Genomic DNA, 15164 nt, shown 5'->3' on the forward strand with positions numbered 1-15164 from the left:
TGTCCGGGTGGCTGGTCTCAGACGATCTCTAAGGTGACGAAGCCGGATGTGAACTGGTGTGGTTACATGTGGTCTGCGGTTGTGAGGCCGGTTGGACGTACTGGCAAATTCTCTAAAATGGCGTTGGAGGAGGCTTATGGTAGAGAAATGAACATTCTATTATCTGGCAACAGCTCTGGTGGACATTCCTGCAGTCAGCTTGCCAATTGCACACTCCCTCAAAACTTGACACATCTGTGGCATTGTGTTGTGTGACAAAACTGCACATTTTAGAGTGGCCTTTTATTGACCCCAGCACAAGGTGTACCTGTGTAATGATCATACTATTTAATCAGCTTCTTGATATGCCACACCTGTCAGGTGGATGGATTATCTTGGCGAAGGAGTAATGCTCACTGACAGGGATGTAAACTAATTTGTGCACATAATTTGAGAGAAATAATGTTTTTTGTGCGTATGGAACATTTCGGGATCTTTTATTTCAGCTCATGAAACATAGGACCAACACTTTGAAGGCTGTGTTTATATTTTTGTTAAGTCTAAAACATCCTCATCAAGGTAAATGGCTCTTTCATATGTGATTCACAGTAGTAACATGATCCTATTAACAGGCGAGGGAGCACACCTTGCACACATTTTAATTTCTAATAATTAATTAATTTAATTTAAAATTTTAAAAAATGTCCATGCAAGAAAATGTCTGTTATGCTAGTCAGTTGTATTTGTCAACATTTTTTTTGATGTACCAATGCAACACAATTAGCGACCATTTTCATCATTACCACAATCGAAGAAGACATTCATATACAAACACTTGTACTGTACAGTAGTAGTGGTTACAAAATAACAGTGAAGACATGGAACGCATTTGAACAATTTAGTTTCACCCACAAGAAGCTAAACAAAAAAACACCAACTTTACAGTCTGTAAAATAGAACCAAACTACACTATCTATATTCTTGACAGATATACTTTTGTTATACATATATACAAATAAATATAACAAAAAGGCATTGTGCTTTCAGAAAAAAATTGTTTAATGTAAAGTGTGGCATAAATTAATAAACAGGTTATTGAAAATATTGTAGTCCCTGGGACTGGAGTGATATCATGGTAAACCTATTACACATGTAATAAAGAAAATGGTTGGAATGCCTTTTGGTTTCTGTCTTCTGGTTTGTTTTGGTCAAACTGAAGTCCCTCCTCCATGAGTCTACAACAATTTTATTTATTTATTTATTTTATTTCACCTTTATTTAACCAGGTAAGCCAGTTGAGAACAAGTTCTCATTTACAACTGCGACCTGTCCAAGATAAAGCAAAGCAGTGCGATAAAAACAACAACACAGAGTTACATATGGGGTAAAACAAAACATAAAGTCAAAAATACAACAGAAAATATATATACAGTGTGTGCAAATGTAGCAAGTTATGGAGGTAAGGCAATAAATAGGCTATAGTGCAAAATAATTGCAATTAGTATTAACACTGGAATGATAGATGTGCAAGAGATGATGTGCAAATAGAGATACTGGGGTGCAAATGAGCAAAAATAAATAACAAGGGGTGAGGTAGTTGGGTGGGCTAATTTCAGATGGGCTGTGTACAGGTGCAGTGATCGGTAAGGTGCTCTGACAACTGATGCTTAAAGTTAGTGAGGGAGATAAGAGTCACAATAAACAAGTGTTAAACTTTACAGTTGTCTTCCATCAGCATTTTGGGTGTATGGCTCTAGATTCTGGAGTTACAGGGAAAATCCACTCAACATCGATTTTTTGGTATTTGTTTAGTTAGTCCATTGTTGATACAGTCTCACAATGTTTGACATGTCAGGTGTCAAGTTTTCAAGATATTGGACTTCCAAGAAGCAAAGTGGGACTGTATCTACAGTGGACTAATGAAGAAAATACCACATGTTGTTGAGTGGATTTTCCCTTTAACTTCATGATGAATTGGCCAATATGGATAAAGCTAAATTGAAATGTTTCTTACAGAAGAAATATGAAAAGCATATGCATAAGCATGGTAGCAATTGAAAAGGAACAGTTTGGATATTATGTGAAAATTATTAGACCAAAGTTGAGGACACAACAGTTCACCTGACACAAGACTGAATCCAAACATTACACTGGTGATTTTATGTGCATTTTACATTTACTGTATTTTTCGCCTCATTTGTTACAATCAGTAACATGATAAGACTATTCCTGGAAAATATGGGGTAGGCACAACATAATTCAAAAAAATGACAAGTGGCCACACACCTCTCCAAAGTAATTTCAATGGACATTTAGGACTCAAAGAAGAGTCTTCAACTATAAGGTGCGTTTTTGAGCTCTCCTAGCTGTGCCATTGAGGAACTAGAGCAAGCACACTAGTAGTTGTTTGGTTTGGAACACAGCCCTGCATTCCCCGCCATCACACAATTACTATTGTTGTTTACGCAATCTAAAAAGAAAGCTTGTTCAATTGCCAGCATGACTAGCTAGGTTATAAAATACGATCTTGAGGTGTTAGGCTTTCGTAAGGCAATCTGGAGAAACAGATTGTAATTTTGGTCTGCATAGAAAGGAGCAATGAGTACATTCACGTGCTTGTTCTGCTGCAAATGTTCTTCACAATAGACAAAAATAGGCTCATTCTGTTCAGAACAACCCAGGGTATGACGCCATGTCATCTTGTAACTTGACATCACACATAGTGATCAAAAACGTTGGCATTGTATATGACATGAGTTGTTGATATGGAAATGTGAAGTACACATTTGGACTCACAGGTGTTTGGCTTACTTGTATGACATCAAAGCGGTATTTCTTATAATCCTCAACGTCTCATCTTTCAAAATACATAGAGTCCTCTTAATTTACAGCATTTCCCTCACTCAAGCAAACAAAAGTTGCCCAATAAACGGGCGGGATGGGGGCAACTTCTTGTCGCGTGCAGTGTTGAACTTCAGAACAGCTGTCAGTCAAAACCCATATAGCACTGCAAGGCGCAGAGCCTGAGCTCTGACGTCATTTATAGCATGTTACTGTACAGCCACTGACTTCCAATTTAAATGCTTATCAGTGACCACATTTTCAACCTTAACACCTAAAAAAACGATGTATTCTCTGTTGGAAGGGTTTCGTTAACTCCCCATGTGCTTCATCTCATGACTGTCTCGGGCCGATCCCTTCACAACATTTTCTTACTGTTCTCTACACACTCCTGGAGAGAAGGAGAGAGAAGAGAGAGAGAGAGTGACCGTGTGTGTTCTATGTTGACATGATAGGGTGCAAGTATAATTTAGTGTAATATGTGCATAAACGCTATTCACCATAAAGAAATTGATTAAAGTGGTAAACACAGGCTATGTTCCTTTATCCACAGTAGCATAACACTAAGAATGTTTGTGCTGATGTAATTGGAATGATAGTGTGGATAATGGAACAGAGACATATAAGGGTACGTCGCAATTCTCCACCCTTCTTCTAAAGTGAACACAACATGAAGTTAACAATGGTTGAAACTCCTTCTAGCCAATTATTACACCAATCCATTCCTTTTTAATCCATGACTGGTGGGGAATCGGGATGCAGCCATAGTCTCCCACCCAGCCTCGCCTCCCTTCCCCTCGCCATTAGGGCCTAGTCCAGGTAGAACTTTTGGCTGGGGCTGCGGTCATTGTGCTTGGTGTCCACGGCGAAGCAGACGAAGAGCATGTCCACCACGATCTCAAAGACAGACAGGAAGCAGTGGGCCACCAGCCAGGAGAACAGACAGATGATGAGCAGCGGCAACACCCACACCGTGTAGTCCTGCTGGTAGTTGAGCGCCAGAATGCCGGCGAACGCAGTGCACGAGACAATCAGTTCCTGGACACGCACGTATGAAGGAAAATATGGAGAGAAAGGAGGGTGGGAAAGGGAGAAAAGAGAAAAGGGACCCATCAGCTAGGAAAATGTTTGAAGATAGCCAGACCCCCTCTCTCCCATAGAAGAGAAGGGGTCTTGACACCTTAACATTGTGGCTGTGGCTACACGGCTTTAAATTGTTAGACCAGATAGACCAGCCGACGTACAGCGCAAACTGAACGTTACAAATGGTTGAAACTCTAAGACCAGGAAATGTGAGACGTTAGTCCACATGTTTGAAATGGTGAGAAACTCTGAAACTCTCAATCTCTACACAAGAAGAAGAAACTCACTAGACCGTAGCATTACCAGTCTGCAGCTGGCATGTAAAGTAGTCTAGAACTTTGACTAAAGACACGAGGTGGCAAGGACAATCCCATCTCAGACAACCGTTGGTACATCTGAAGTATCTGTCTAACAACCACTTCACATCCAGAGAAGCTCTACAAAGGACATTGTGACCTCTGGTGGACAAATCAGAGCCTTACACCCATCGACACCTTCCCCATAGGAGTGATTGGTTTCAACAGAGAGACAACGGAGAAGACATTCTACACGTAAATGCATTGCATTTCTTACCCAAACGGCGGTGGTAAGGGTACTAAGTATTCTGATTACCGTGAGCGTAGTTTCCAAATGTATGTACGATAAGTTCGACTCTCTTTGTCCCTCTCTCTCTCCTTCTATTGACCCCTCCCTTTTTGATAACCAAGTCATGCTGTTGTTCATCCGCTAGGGACTTTTCTCATGAATTAAGTATGTATGTATTCTGTGTTATTATTTAGTTAGCTAATAAGTAAATATTTGAGACAATTTGTGTATTGCTGATACATAAGTAAGGTTAGGGTTCATGCAGGTTCAAGGATTATAAGACATTCAGAATGAGACTGATGAGGTAATGATTAATAAGTGACTGTTATTGGTACATAACATGCATATATATATATATATATATATATATATATATATATATATATATATACAGTGGGGCAAAAAGTATTTAGTCAGCCACCAATTGTGCAAGTTCTCCCACTTAAAAAGATGAGAGAGGCCTGTAATTTTCATCATAGGTACACGTCAACTATGACAGACAAATTGAGAAAAAAAATCCAGAAAATCCCATTGTAGGATTTTTAATGAATTTATTTGCAAATTATGGTGGAAAATAAGTATTTGGTCACCTACAAACAAGCAAGATTTCTGGCTCTCACAGACCTGTAACTTCTTCTTTAAGAGGCTCCTCTGTCCTCCACTCGTTACCTGTATTAATGGCACCTGTTTGAACTTGTTATCAGTATAAAAGACACCTGTCCACAACCTCAAACAGTCACACTCCAAACTTCACAATGGCCAAGACCAAAGAGCTGTCAAAGGACACCAAAAACAAAATTGTAGACCTGCACCAGGCTGGGAAGACTGAATCTGCAACAGGTAAGCAGCTTGGTTTGAAGAAATCAACTGTGGGAGCAATTATTAGGAAATGGAAGACATACAAGACCACTGATAATCTCCCTCGATCTGGGGCTCCATGCAAGATCTCACCCCGTGGGGTCAAAAAGATCACAAGAACGGTGAGTAAAAATCCCAGAACCACACGGGGGGACCTAGTGAATGACCTGCTGAGAGCTGGGACCAAAGTAACAAAGCCAACCATCAGTAACACACTACACCGCCAGGGACTCAAATCCTGCAGTGCGAGACGTGTCCCCCCTGCTTAAGCCAGTACATGTCCAGGCCCGTCTGAAGTGCATTTGGATGATCCAGAAGAGGATTGGGAGAATGTCATATGGTCAGATGAAACCAAAATATAACTTTTTGGTAAAAACTCAACTTGTCATGTTTGGAGGACAAAGAATGCTGAGTTGCATCCAAAGAACACCATACCTACTGTGAAGCATGGGGGTTGGAAACATCATGCTTTGGGGCTGTTTTTCTGCAAAGGGACCAGGACGACTGATCCGTGTAAAGGAAAGAATGAATGGGGCCATGTATCGTGAGATTTTGAGTGAAACCCTCCTTCCATCAGCAAGGGCATTGAAGATGAAACGTGGCTGGGTCTTTCAGCATGACAATGATCCCAAACACACCGCCCGGGCAACGAAGGAGTGGCTTCGTAAGAAGCATTTCAAGGTCCTGGAGTGGCCTAGCCAGTCTCCAGATCTCAACCCCATAGAAAATATTTGGAGGGAGTTGAAAGTCTGTGTTGCCCAGCGACAGCCCCAAAACATCACTGCTCTAGAGGAGATCTGCATGGAGGAATGGGCCAAAATACCAGCAACAGTGTGTGAAAACCTTGTGAAGACTTACAGAAAACGTTTGACCTGTGTCATTGCCAACAAAGGGTATATAACAAAGTATTGAGAAACTTTTGTTATTGACCAAATACTTATTTTCCACCATCATATGCCAATAAATTCATAAAAAATCCTACAATGTGATTTTCTGGATTTTTTTTTCTATTTTTGTCTGTCATAGTTGACGTTTACCTATGATGAAAATTACAGGCCTCTCTCATCTTTTTAAGTGGGAGAACTTGCACAATTGGTGGCTGACTAAATACTTTTTTTCCCCACTGTATATATATATTCTAAGAGTTTAATTCGGGAGATGGTAACTCGTTAAACAACTCCTTCCGTGGTGCCCCAAATTCCTAATGAGTTAATTGTTACATGATCGCTATGTTGTTTTTTATGTTTTTGGAAAACCTTCCAAACATCTACAATAATTCCTTGTTTAACATTTCTGATTCACACTTTTTCTACCTTGATCAGTAACAAAATTAGAACACTTTTTAAAAATTTGCCTTGTTTTTGAAATGGTAAAACAATGTATCAAGAATGAGAGATCAGCCATGTGAAGGTTTAATTCTGCTCCTGAGCACAGAGCAGCACTGTGAAACTTAAATTGCTAGATATGCTATATGTTGCACACAGGAGTAAACTCTCTCAAACTCTTCAGAAATCTCTATTAAACAGCTACACAGAGTCGTCTGTTTTTGTTGTTGTTGTTTTTTTACTAAACTACAGTATATAATATATATATATATATATACTAGAGAAAAACCTGAGAAAGTACCCACACTTTCACACACAGACACAGGTGAGTAGAGATTTACAAGGGCAGCTGAAGATACATTCTACTGTGTGAATTATTTTATTATCCTGTTTTCTTTCTTGACTACAGTACCGATTTTTTACTTTATTTTGTACATTGACCAATTAAACTGTATGTTGTATAGTTAAACAACTTGAATCAAGATTGGTTACTGTCTCTAAATGTTGACAATGGCACTGAAACTATCGAGAGCAGACTCATTCAACAAAATCATTTATAGTTCCACCTTCTCTGTCTAGATATGGCTTCCTCCAACAGTCTCCAGTCTGAAGAGCAGTTCCTGTGATATATCTATCTGGATGTCTTCACTTAATGAGTCACCACTTCATGTGAACACAACTTCAACGTTGCCTGTGTCACAAAGTACTGGGATAGCAAGGACCTGTGTCAATGTTCACTGTGTCGGGAAAAATACTCCAGACGACCTAAGCTTCATGTCAACACATCGTTCAGAATGGTTGTAGAGAATTTTAAAAAGATGAGGTAGAAAAAATAGTGCCCTGTGACGTCTGCACTGGGACGAAGCGCAAGGCCCTAAAGTCCTGCCTGGTGTGTCAGACCTCTTACTGTGAGACTCCCCTGGAGCCTCATCAGATAGCCCCACCCTTAAAGAGACACAAACTGATCGACCCTGTGGTGAACCTAGAAGACAGGATGTATAAGAAGCATGACAGACTCCTGGAGATGTTATGTAGGACTGACCAGACATGTGTGTGTCAGTTCTGCACTGAGGCAGACCACAAGACTCATGACACTGTCCCCATGGAGGAGGAGTGTGGAGAAAGGAAGGCTCAGCTGGGGAAAACTGAGGCAAAAGTGCGGAAGATTATCAAGGGGCGACAAAAGAAGGTTAAAGATGTCAAACTCTCAGTAGATCTCAGCAAGAGAGACGCAGAGAGAGAGATAGCAGAGAGTATGCAGGTCTTCACTGCTCTGATGCGCTCCATTAAGAAAAGCCAGGGTGAGCTTGTTAAGGTAATTGAGGAGAAGCAGAAAGCAGTAGAGAGGCAGGCTGAAGGGCTCATTAAAGAACTGGAGCAGGAAATCACTGAGCTAAAGAGGAGAAGGACTGAGATGAAGCAGCTCTCAAACAGTGAGGACCACCTCCAACTTCTCCAGAGCTTCTGATTCATAATGTGCAACCCTCCACCCACCAAGGACTGGTCTGTCAGTGTTCACAGTGATATGTGTGTGGGGACTGTAAGGAGAGCTCTTTCTCAGCTGAAGGAGACACTGAATAAAGAGATGGAGAAGCTGCCTGGAGTCAAACTGAAGAGGATTCAGCAGTATACAGTGGATGTGACTCTGGACCTTGATACAGCACATATGAGATATGAATTTACCTGACAATACAAAAAGGTTTGATCGTTTTGTCATTGTCCTTGGAGAGGATGGCTTATCCTCAGGGAGATTTTAGTATGAAGTGATGGTTAAGGGGAAGACTAAGTGGACTTTAGGAGTGGTCAGAGAGTCCATAGACAGGAAGGGGAACATCATATTGAGCCCTGAGCATGGACTCTGGACTTTGTACCTAAGGGACGTGAATGTGTACCAAGCCTGTACCTCCCACGCTATCCTCCTCTCCCTGAGAGAGAAGCCCCAGAAAGTGGGGGTGTTTGAGGACTATGAGGAGGGTCAGGTCTCCTTTAAAAAAATATATATATATATATAAATCGTGTGTCTTGCCCATTCACTCTCTGAATGGCACACATACACAACAGTCTCATGGCTTAAAAATCCTTCTTTAACCTGTCTCCTCCCCTTCATCCACACTGATTGAAGTGGATTTAATAAATTATATCAATAAGAGATCATAGCTTTTCTCCTACCCATAATGCTGACATTCTTTGACAGAAAGAAAACTATCCCTCAAAGGGAAGCTGAACCAAATAAAACGACTTCTCTGGTTGAAAGCTGGTTATGTGGCATTGATTTTAGTCAAAACCAATTATTATTATTTCAAAATTGACTACAAAATGTAAATAGGGTAATTTGTCATAATGTCAGTATCTTTCAAAACAGAGATATGCGAGATTCTGTTAAATGTATGACTTTCCTTGGTTATTTAAGGGTTGGGTTTTGATTTCAATCATGCCCAGTCATGCCCACTTGGCCTCTAAGACGGGTGGTAACAACTCAGACTTGTTTACATGCATACCAGACATCGTCACCAACGTAATGTTGAAAGAATGAGACTTCTTCATTATAAATGGCTTAGGTTTCTCCACCTCAAACATCCTCACATTTGTTAGATAACGTTAGCATCACAAACCCAACTGTCATCAAAGCTACTCTAGAAAGGAGGAAATGCCTAATGCAATTTTGGATTCTTGAACATTCATGTTCACGATGTCATGCTGCGTCACGCGGTTGCTAAGCCAATAGTCACTTCATTAAACTCAAATGAACTTAAATGAAAACCTAATACAAGTTATGTTGCTTTAATTATTAACATAATTTAGGTCTAATGCTGACCTTTGACAGAAAATGATACAATTTTTCATATACTCTATCAAAGTGAATCTAATATATGGCACGTCCTTAGCCTTTGATCTGGTTGTGAATGCAGGTGAGGATGGCCACAGTGCCCAGGTGGAAGCTGTCACGTCTCCTCCCGTTGCTCCCCTCCGGCATTCTGATTCACCGGTCTACTGAGCCACCGGTCTGAGTGCACCACCTCGGCAACACAGGAATGGAAACCCAATGCACCCTGAGCACCTGCACCCCATCATCTCATCACCACCACTATATAGCCCTGGACTGTTCAGTCATTGTTGTGTGTAATTGTTAGCATTGTGTCGTTTACTCGCGCCTTGTTATTATCTTTCTCATTGTTAAGTAAACCTTTACCTTGTTGATTCCTGCGTCTGCGTCCTGCCTCTTCGTATCCTCAGTACTCATCACAGAATTACACACCTCTCACAAAAATGGATGCAGCAGGTAATCCTCCTGGAGTTTTCCAGCCTCGACCATCACCAGTAGCAGCTTGCCCAGTTGAACGCTGCCATGCAGGAAGTGCTCCAAGCTCTGCATAAATCTGCCCAGCGCTCCGGTTACTCCTCAGGGAGCGGCGAGTGCACCCAGTCCACCTGTTCCCGTGCTATCACAAACGATGCGCTATGACGGTAAAACTACTAAATGTAGCGGCTTCCTGCTACATGTTTCACTTTATCTGGCGCGTCAGCCTGGGGCATATCCATCTGACCAAGCCAGGATAGCGCTAGTGATTTTGCTACTTAAAGGAAAGGCGCTGGATTGGGCCATGTCAGTCTGGGATGGAGGTGAGGCCGCGGCACTTCCCTACTCCACCTTCCTCGCTCGGTTCAGGGCGGTGTTTGATTATCCAAGGCAGGGAACGGACGAGGGTGAGGGTCTCCTCCAGCTACAACAGGGAGATGGGCCCGCGTCCGAGTACGCTCTGAGCTTTCGCACGGTGGCGCCGTCTTTCGGCTGGAATGAGCGTGCTCTGCGCACGGCCTTCAGGAGAGGCTTACGGGAGAACATCAAGACGGAACTCGCATGTCGGGATGACGAGATGGACCTTGATACCCTCATCGCAACGTTCATCCGTCTTGACGACATGTTGAGAGACAGACGGCGTTCCCAACACCTCCCGGACCTCGACGCTCACCCCATTTGAGCTATGGAAGCCGCCCTGCCTCCGAGTCCTCACCAATGGAGATGGAAAGCACGCCCTACACCACCAAGGAACACAGATCTCCTGGCGGTTTCCAATCTAGGCGGTATGACTCCCGTCGCCGCTCCGTGAGTGTTACGTCATCTCCTATCACAAAACCATTGTTTTTAGTTCCCATAACGGTGACTGGTTATTCCTTCTCTTCCATTTCCAATTCAATGATAGATTCCGGTTCAGTGGGGAACCTTATAGATAGGGAGCTGGTCTCTGAATGGGGGTTGCCCACCGTGCCACTGCCTTCTCCACTACACGTCTCCTCGCTGGACAATAAGCCACTTGGATCAGGGACCATTATGCACATCACTCTTCCCATCACCATCACCATTCCCACACTACCAGAGCACCCCACGAGGAGCTGTCATTCCACATCGTCACTTCACCCCTTCACCGGATCGTCTTGGGATTGCCCTGGCTCAGACTACACAACCCCACCATTAATTGGATCACCAAGAGGATCACAGCCTGGCCCACGTCATGCGGGAAGACCTGCCTGCCAGTGGTTTGTTGTTCCACGTCAGCGGAGATTCCGGATTCAGCCCTCCAGCTCAGCATTCCACGTGAGTATGCAGATCTCTCCGAAGTCTTCTCTTCATCAAAGGCTATGTGTTTCCCTCCTCACAGGCCCTGGGACTGCGCCATTGACCTGTTGGAGGGACAACACCCCCCGAAGAGTCGCATTTACTCCCTTTCCAGGGCGGAGACTGAGGCCATGGAGAAGAATGTGGCGGAGACCCTGAAACAGGGGTTCATCAGAAGCTCTACCTATCCTGCCTCCGCCAGCTTCTTCTTCATGGCCAAAAAAGATGGAGGATTGAGGCCGTGCATTGACTACAGGGGGTTGAACGCAGTCACCACCAAGTACCGGTACCCCCTCCCTCTGGTTCCGTTGGCCATCGAGCAGCTACGAGGGGCCCAGTACTTTACCAAGTTGGACCTGAGGAGTGCAAACAACCTGATCCGAATTTGTGAAGGAGACGAGTGGAAGACTGCATTCAGCACTACCTCAGGCCACTATGAATACTACGTCATGCCCTACGGCCTCGCCAACGCGCCTTCTGTGTTCCAGTCCTTTGTCAATGACGTGTTCCGAGACATGCTGAGTCGACAGGTGGTTGTGTACATCGACAAGAGAGAAGACGGACGCCGTCAGGCCATGGCCAGGCCATGGCCTACAGAGCTTCCTGGACTTCGCCAATTTCTACCGGCGTTTCATCAGTTCCTTCAGCTCCATAGCCACCTCGCTCACCTCTCTCCTTAAGGGTGGGCCTCAGAAGCTGTCCTGGAACCCTGATGCTGACGCTGCCTTCAAGAGGCTGAAGGAGAGGTTCACCACTGCGCCCATCCTAAAACACCAAGATCCATCTTGACCTTTCATCCTGGAGGTGGACGCATCTGAGGAGGGCGTGGGTGCGGTTCTCTCCCAGCGGCAAGGTAAGCCAGAGAAAATGTATCCCTGTGCCTTTTTCTCTTAAAAGCTTACCCTGCAGAGAGGAACTATGGAGTTGGAGACAGGGAGCTGTTGGCAGAGGTCCTTGCTCTGGAGGAATGGAGACACTGGCAGTAAAGCAGTCCATCCATTCTGGATTCTTACTGACCATCAGAATTTGGAGCACTTACGGGCAGCGAAACGAAGCCAGGTGGGCCCAATTTCTTAATTCTGTCCTACCGCCCAGGCTCCCAGAATGTGAAAGCCGACACACTCTCCAGGATGCACCATACCAGAGAAAGGAAGGATCTGAGGGGTCCTATCCTACCCCCATCTCTCATCGTTGCACCTGTCATTTGGGATGTGGAAGAAGACATCCGCCTGGCGACTCAGGAGGACCCAGCGCCTGCCAACGCCCCTCTGGGGCGCGTGTATGTACCCACCAGTGTCCGTGACCGCCTGGTGATCTGGGCGCACACCACCTTTACGGCAGGGCACTCCGGTATTACGCTCACCCTGAATTCTCTATCACAAAAATACTGGTGGCCCACCTTGTTTAGTGATGTCTCTTGCTATGTCAACTCCTGTTCCATATGTCCCCAAATGAAGACACCTCGGAACGCCCCGGCAGGCAAACTAGTTCCTCTACCAGTGCCTCAGCAACCTTGATCACACCTGTCCATAGACTTTGTCACCGACCTCCCACGTTCTGACGGCTTCATCACAGTCATGGTGGTCGTAGAACGATTCTCCGAATTATGCCGTTTTTTTGCCACTAACTGGTCTTCCTTCTGCTCTCCAGGTCACTGAGGTCCTGTTCCAACAGGTCTTCCGGCACTATGGACTTCCGGAAGACATCGTCTCGGACCGTGGCCCCCAATTCACCTCCCGAGTGTGGAACGCTTTCCTGGAGAAGATCGGGGCCATGGCCAGCCTCACTTCCGGGTATAGGCCTCAGTCAAATGGGCAGGTGGAGCGCATGAACCTGGAGCTGGGGAAGTTTCTTTGTTGCCTTTGTCAGGACCAGCAGGGTGAGTGGAAGAGGTTTCTTCCCTGGGCAGATAATGCCCAGAACTCCCTCGTTCACTCCTCCATGGGGCTCACTCTCTTCCAATGCTCCCTGGTGTACCAGCCGGCCCTGGTCCCTTGGACACACAGCCAGACCGATGCTTCCGCTGTCGACGAGTGGTTCCGCAGGGCCGGACAGGTCTGGGACGCCGCCCATGTCCGTCTCCAGGGGGCCATTCGTCTGCAGAAGGACCAAGCTGACCGCCACCGCAGTGAGGCTCCCGTATTCCAGCCTTGTAATCGTGTCTGGCTGTCCACTCAAAACCTCCCTCTCCACCTGCCCTGCAAGAAACTGAGCCCCCGGTTTGTGGGGCCGTTTAAAGTCCTCCGGCGCATTAATGAGGTGCCGTACCGGCTGCTCCTTCCCCCGCACTACAGTGTCTCACCTACTTTTCATGTGTCTCTCCTCAGGCCGGTGGTTGCTGGTCCTCTGGCGGATGCCTTCCCCCGGGATACGCCCCCTCCGCCCCTGAACATTGATGGGAGTCCGGCGTATGCTGTGAGGGACCTGCTGGACTCCAGGTTCCGTGGGGGACGTGTCAGAACACTGAGTGTGGATGTGGTGCAGGGGATCAAGCGCAGGAACAAGGGTGTTCGTCAACAGTCTTTAGTAATCCAAAAAGGTAAAGAGCCAACCCAACCGGGAGGCAAGCACAAAATTACGCACACACACACAGTGCGTAAAATAAGAAAAGGCGCATGCAGTGCGGACTCTCGAATAAACAACACGAGAGGAGAAAACCATCAACAGCTGACAAATACAATCACACATAACACCTGACCCAAAACACGATAACTAAATAGGAAACAAAATCAAACACTAACAAGGGACAGGTGTATAACCAGACAAAACCAAACAAACATGAAACATCGAACGGTGGCAGCTAGTACTCCGGGGACGATGACCGCCGAAGCCTGCCCGAACAAGGGGGAGGAGCAGCCTCGGCCGAAACCGTGACAGTACTCCCCCCTTGACGCGCGGCTCCAGCCGTGCGCCGATCCCGGCCTCGGGGACGACCAGGACGACACGGAGCAGGGCGCGTGGGATGACCCCGATGGAACTCGGTCAGCAGGGACAGGTCTAATATGTCCCTCCTCGGCACCCAGCACCGCTCCTCCGGGCCGTACCCCTCCCACTCCACGAGATATTGGAGACCCCCCATCCGGCGTCTCGAATCAAGGATGGACCTCACAGTGTACGCCGGAGCCCCCTCGATGTCCAACGGGGCGGAGGAATCTCCTCTATCTCATAATCCTGGAGTGGACCAGCTACCACCGGCCTGAGGAGAGACACATGGAACGAGGGGTTAATATTCCTGTAATCAATAGGCAGTTCTAACCTGTAACACACCTCGTTCAACCTCCTCAGGACTTTGAATGGCCCCACAAACCGCCGACCCAGCTTCCGGCAGGGCAGGCGGAGGGGCAGGTTTCTGGTCGAGAGCCAGACTCGATCTCCAGGTGCGTATACAGGCCCCTCACTGCGGTGGAGATCGGCGCTCGTCTTATGCCGACGGATGGCCCGCTGCAGATGGACGTGGGCAGCGTTCCATGTCTCCTCCGAGCGCCGCACCCACTCATCCACCGCAGGGGCCTCGATCTGGCTCTCGTGCCAAGGTGCCAGAACCGGCTGGTACCCTAACACACACTGGAAAGGGGTTAGTTGGGTGGAGGAGTGGCGGAGAGAGTTCTGCGCCATCTCGGCCCACGGAACATATCTCGCCCACTCCTCCGGCCGGCCCTGGCAATAAGACCTCAGAAACCTACCCACATCCTGGTTGACACGTTCAACCTGCCCATTACTCTCCGGGTGGTAACCCGAGGTAAGGCTCACCGAAACCCCCAACCGTTCCATAAAGGCTCTCCACACTCTGGAGGTGAACTGGGGGCCTCGATCAGACACTATATCCTCGGGTACCCCGTAATGCCGGAAGACATGGGTAAACAGAGCCTCAGCGGTCT

At 46.0% G+C, this 15164-nt stretch overlaps 1 pseudogene; it reads right to left on the reverse strand.

Moving 5' to 3' along the window:
• Positions 1-3178: 3178 nt before the first annotated feature.
• Positions 3179-15164, reverse strand: part of LOC121557963 — a 28796-nt pseudogene continuing 16810 nt past the window's right edge.

Source organism: Coregonus clupeaformis, unplaced genomic scaffold (genome assembly GCF_020615455.1).
Source record: "Coregonus clupeaformis isolate EN_2021a unplaced genomic scaffold, ASM2061545v1 scaf0844, whole genome shotgun sequence".
In the NCBI taxonomy this organism is placed as follows: Eukaryota; Metazoa; Chordata; class Actinopteri; order Salmoniformes; family Salmonidae; genus Coregonus; species Coregonus clupeaformis.